This window comes from Chiloscyllium plagiosum, unplaced genomic scaffold (assembly GCF_004010195.1).
Source record: "Chiloscyllium plagiosum isolate BGI_BamShark_2017 unplaced genomic scaffold, ASM401019v2 scaf_14880, whole genome shotgun sequence".
Taxonomy (NCBI): Eukaryota; Metazoa; Chordata; class Chondrichthyes; order Orectolobiformes; family Hemiscylliidae; genus Chiloscyllium; species Chiloscyllium plagiosum.
The window spans coordinates 6,731-12,548 of NW_025213099.1; the positions used below are offsets into that span (position 1 = coordinate 6,731).

A 5,818-nucleotide genomic window follows, 5' to 3' on the forward strand; every position below is an offset into this window, starting at 1 on the left:
ATTACTGATACTCGGATTTGAATGGAGGTTGCTTCGGCCACAATGCAGAGGACGAGCCACTATACGATCACATGAAAAAATAACCAACAGTAAAAGCAATAAATGCAATGGCTGAGATTGGCGAGGAACAGCACCACATGCACAAAGAGGATAACCTACTGAGATTGGCTTGTATCGTCATCTTCGATGTCCTCAGTGGCTGTGGAGAGTCCATCATTGAGAATGTTGAAGACTGATTTCGATAGATTTCGAGAACAGATGAAATGTACAGGCTTAGCAAACAAATTGCTGAAATGTTGGTTTAAATAATAACGAGGTTTCTCATCGTTACTTTACCAGTGCCTCGAGACAAGGTAGCAACTAAGGTTGCACACTTCAATCACACTGGCTTCCAGTTCTGGAATAACAGAAATTTAGCGACGCAGTGGCGAAGATCCAATCGGAATTTGAGAGCGGAATGAACGTGTGAATCTTTACTCTTTCTGCCAGTGACCAAGTCCGTGAGCATGCAGTTCTTCTATGAAGGCAGAGAGGCGCGTGAAAGGCCCAGGATGGGAGCTCCAAACTAGGCTGGAGAAACTGGAATAGAGAGCTGTGGGAGAAAAGGCTGGGAGTTCTAACCTTATCTGGATACACTTCAATTGACATGGCGCAGTAACCTTTGGGTTGATGGAAAGTATCTTGAGCCATTTTAATCTGAACTGAAATAGTTTTTGACAGCACACATTTTTGTGGATTGAGGGAGGATCTGCCCCAGGGAATTGTCACAATTATAAATAAACATTTCGCAAAGACTGAACTCGTCTAGGTGTATCTGTGCATTGTGAAATGGGCTAAATATCAGTGCACTCTGACATTTCTCATATTCTGACTTTGCAGTCGGTTAATTTTCTGGAAGGAATTTTAAAAATATTTTTTGTGTTATTCAATTTCCTGACAGCTTGTTCTGGTCTGGTCATTGATGTAACATGAACAACCGAACATTAATATGATTTTGGGATTCGGTTCGACGTTCCCTCGAATTACGGAGGAACAACTGGACAGCAGAGGTGAAATTTATCAGAACAGCAGTGATCAAATTGAATGAATGGGCAGACAGAGAATGAACGGAAGCTTCATGGGGATAAATGTCTTTTCTTTGCCAATGAAACTACCCGCATCACAAAGTGTCTCACCTGGACTGACAGAAATGAAGTTTATAAGTCCTTATAAACTTGAGGTGGGGAGAATGTAAACACAACCAGCTCCAAAAAAACCCAGAAACATTTGTTCTTTTCTGAACCTCAGTCCAGGACTGACTAAGGTGACCTTTGGAAAATTATTTTGCACAATGTCCCAAGAGGACTTACAGATTCGACCACGGAAACCAAATTAAATATCAAGATCAAATCATACCACTTTATACGCTACATCCCCCCTTTTGACACATGGTCCTCACTGTGTGTTAATTGGCATGGAATGGGAATAATGATCGCGTTGACAGGGTTTACCAATGGGGCCACACCACACCCATTCCCTCATTCTGCATCCTGCCATTGTCCATTCACGCTTGTCCTTCGGGGTGGCCTGCGACTCGACCTCCCATAAGTCTGCTTTAGATTACAAATAATTGACATACACATGTCAACTGACCACCTGGCGGCTGCTGGGCTGCTGCCCTTCCCAGTGAGTTTGCATTCGCATTGCCTTGAGAAAGGGAATCGTACTTTTTCGTGTGGGGTTCACATTTACAGACAACGAATGATTTAGGCGGTAGGACCGCTTCCAGGAGGTCAGAAGTCAGACCACGGTGTATTTTAGGCTTTCCAGTGTAGGTCAAGAAGCCCCTGTGTTTCCACAGAGTTCCACAATTATGTACAACCCCGAATGCATATCTGCTGTCTGTGTAAATATTCACTATCATTCACTCAGCCAATTGACATACCTCAGTCAATGCAATCAGCTTTGCTGCTTGAGCTGACAGATGACAAGTGAGTGATTCTGCTTTGACTACCTCGTGGGTAGTTACTACAGCATACCAAACACAATTCTGGCCTGTCCGTTTGCCCCTGAATGCGGACCCATTCACCAAAAAACGCAATATCCTGATTCTGAGTTTGTGAATCCTGCACGCCTGGTCTTGGTGAGTTACAGCGACACAGTCATGTGGGTCTCTGTCTCCCGTTGTGGCGGGAAGGCTAGCAGCATTACGGACGTTCCATCTCGTTATTGTAATGTTAGGCATCTCCAATAGTACAGTATTGTTTCTGAGCCAACGTGCTGCAAACATGTGTGCTGTGTTTTGCTCGGAAAACAGTAAGGATGCATGTGGGACCAGGAGGGTTAATTCTCCAAAGCCGACTGTGTCCCTGGACGCTACAACAAACTTTTTAAGCTGCAAACACGGCTTGCAGGCACATAGGCAATCCTGCCGCTACGGGGTCTAGGTTTAGACAAAATGTAAGCTACCTGCCTCAATTTTCCCACATTCTCCTGCATCAGCTCAGATGTCATGCATCTACCGTTTGTACAAAAGGCTTGTTTGGATTCGGACCCCCAGTGTAGGTGTGGTTTGGAGCGTCTGTTTAATTCAACTGCAACGGTCTCTGGTTCTGAAACTCTAAGCCATTGGAAATTTCATTTAGGGGCGCTCAAGGGTTGTGTAATGTGGGATAAAAAATCGACAGTAGGAGTGCAAGACCAAAATGAATAGCAATTGTTACTTCGTGTGAGGTTTTGAAATTTGCTGGATTGCTTGAACTTTGTCTTGACCACTGCCCTTCCCTTGTTCAGACAAGAAATGACCAAAGAACTTCACCTGTTGTTGCACAAATTGTAGATCTGCGAAACAAGCTTTATGCCCATTCCTGGCGAGATGGAAGAGCGACACAAGCGTATCTTTCTCACATTGTTCCTCTGTTGGTGCTGCTATTAAGCATTCGTCTACATACTGTAGAAGCGCTGACCCCGGGGTTAAAACAAAAATCCCCAGACTCCAGCATCGAGCCTCATTAATTATGGTGGGGGACTCACAGTCATCTTGACAAAGTCGTTTGAATGTATATGATTTGCCTTTGAGTGGAAAAGTGAACCAGAATTGACTTTCTGGGTATACCGGTACACTAAAGACGACATTTGATAAATCCATAGCAGAGAACCATTTACTGTCAGATGGAATTTGAACTCATATAGTACAAGGATTAGGATCATTTGGGGCGGCGGAACAACAGCATAATTGACTACCTGCAGGTCTTGAACAAAGCTCCGTTTCCCCGATTCACCTGGAATGTTTGCCTTTTTGACCAGAAAAATGGGGGCTATCACCGGTGATTATCCACAGGGAATTATCACTCAAGCTTTCAGGAGGGATGCAAAGTAGTATCCTTTGGCAGCCTCGTGTTTCAACGGGTCTCGTGCTCTGCATGGACAATACTCAGACTTCCGGGCTTCTCTGATGGGTTCACAGCTTCCTATGAACCCCACATCACGTTTGCCTTTTGCCCTGCACTCAGTAGGCACCCTTCTTAATCTTGGGTCCGAGACATCTACCATACCTAATTGCTAGGCTACCCTCTTGGCGGGGGTTACCTGGACTGCTCTATCTGCCTGAGTTAGCCAATTTAGTTTCTTCATATCTGTCCTTATGTGTGTATTGAATCAGGTACGCACATCGTCGCTGAAAACACAATCTTTCGTTTTTTTGTGCCTGCAGTATGCATCGTCTCAAATCCTGCCACCTCTCACTGGATGCCTTCGCCAATGGTACGTGAGAAAAGGTGTCTTCCACATCCAAAGGATTTTTTTGTTCTCATTCCTTGACTGTTTGTCCCTGGTATGGTAGTTTACTGGGCTTGTATGTCTGCTATTATTTGGTTTAACTTTACATATTTTTCTGTCTGTCTGCAACACATGCCTCTGCAAAGTCAAATAAATACTTATTTGTTTCCCTGTGCTTTTATTGGATTTAAAATAAATTTTAATTTACCATTACAATGGACATTACATTATTTTACAGGTTGCGGCAACAGCGAGGGTCGAAGTGCCTGTACTGCATTGTAACGTTCGATGTTGTCAGTTACATTTCCTGCTGGTTTCAGATATCTCTCCTCACTCTGGAAGCTCCCGGACGCATGTTCCAGAGATTTCTCTGCACTTCAGTTAATCGAAGCAACTGTATTTCCTGCTCAGAATGTGATCTTTCTCCAATGGAGAGAGGAAAATAAAGTCGGTGACAAAGCTGAGATCACTTACGTTCTGTCCAGAATCAACAAAAACTATCCCGATTTTCCAGTCTCCGTAACTTCAACATTACACTGTGTTCCCACCCTTCAGGCTCTCTGCTTGTATTCCTGATGAAGGGCTGTTGGCCGAAACGTCGATTTCACTGCTCCTCGGATGCTGCCTGAACTGTTGTGCTTTTCCAGCACCACTCAAATCTAGACACTGTGTTCCCAGGCCATCATTTCAGTCTCTGGTCTGCTGCAGTGCTCCTTCAAGACACAACACAAGCTGGAAAACACGCAACTCATTTTCTACCGACAGACCAAGAAAATTGTAGGACCCAACATCAAGTTCAATCATTTTAGAAACCGTCCGCCGTCTTACACATTCTTCACCCATCTCCCTTCCCATTAGTTCTGAAGACGGATCATTGGACTCGAAGTGTTAACTTTCCTTCCTCATCAGAGAAAGACAAGAGCTGCTGATTTTGTTCGGACCTTTTGGCTTTTCTTCTGAGAATTTTGTTTTTCTCTTGTGATCGCCAGATACTAGAAGCGTCTGAATGCAGGAGGAGAATTTCACAGGAGATGAAAAGAATGTCAAGGTTTTGACCACTCCCATTGTGAAGGTACGCGAGCTAGGTTGGGGGTGTTACTCTAAGCGCAGAGAAGGCTGAATAAGAAACCGATTAACGTGCTCATTTTATGAAGAGGATAGATATGTGTGACAGGGATAAGCCTGTATTGGGAAGGAACAGAGTAACAGAAATGAAAGACAGGAGACAAGGAGGAGATTTAGGAAGAATACTTTCACCTGTAGAGCATTGATAATCTGGAAATCATTATCTGAACATGTGGTAAAGGTAAGTGTCATGAGAACGTTTCAGCAGTCTGTAGTCGAACACTTGATGAGCCAGAGCACTAGTGGATAAGGACCAGGTACCAGAAAGTGTGACGAGGACAGACAGGCGCGAGATTGGTGTCCTGAATGCAATGCATCAGAGGCAAACTTGTGTGCTTAACGGCAATAGAGGGCGCGGCTCTGTGGCGCAATGGAAAGCGCGTTGGACTTCTACATCGCTATTCAGGTTGCGATTCAGAGGTTGTGGGTTCGAATCCCATCAGGGTCGTGCTTTAATTTATGTTTTGCAAAGTGGTCAGACCAGACTCGGCTGTTCATCTGCAAAACCAGTAATATTCGTGCATAAACCTAACTGTCTCGAAACGGAACATTTTCCTCCCACAGATTTACATTATCGATGTCTATTTATGGTAGAGATCGATAAGTTAGCCAGTACGATGTTGTGGATGGGCTGGAAAAAGACATAAAATTGTTGTGTGAGCCATGATGATATCAAATTACGTGGCAGGACAGGATCGGTGTTAAGAATGGTCTCCTTCTGCTCCTTTGTGTCTGTGCCATTTCTGGCCAAGGTTTTTAAATAATCACAATGAGGACAATATGAAGTAAACGCCAAATAATATTTTGGTCTCATCTCCACTTCGCTTCCCTCCCGGCTGGAATGGACAGCTCTTGTTTCAGCTTTCGATCATACAGCGGAGGATTCTCACAAGTTGTCCTTCAGGGTGAATGTTCCTTCACATAGGTTGCCAAGTGG

The 5,818-nt window shown here is 44.2% G+C and overlaps 1 non-coding gene across 1 annotated transcript; it reads left to right on the forward strand.

Annotated features, from left to right (window-relative positions):
• Positions 1–5,237: 5,237 nt before the first annotated feature.
• On the forward strand, positions 5,238–5,329 carry trnar-ucu. The gene is given in 2 exon segments: positions 5,238–5,274; positions 5,294–5,329. It is a non-coding gene; the product is annotated as a tRNA-Arg (tRNA).
• The last annotated feature ends 489 nt before the right edge of the window (positions 5,330–5,818 follow it).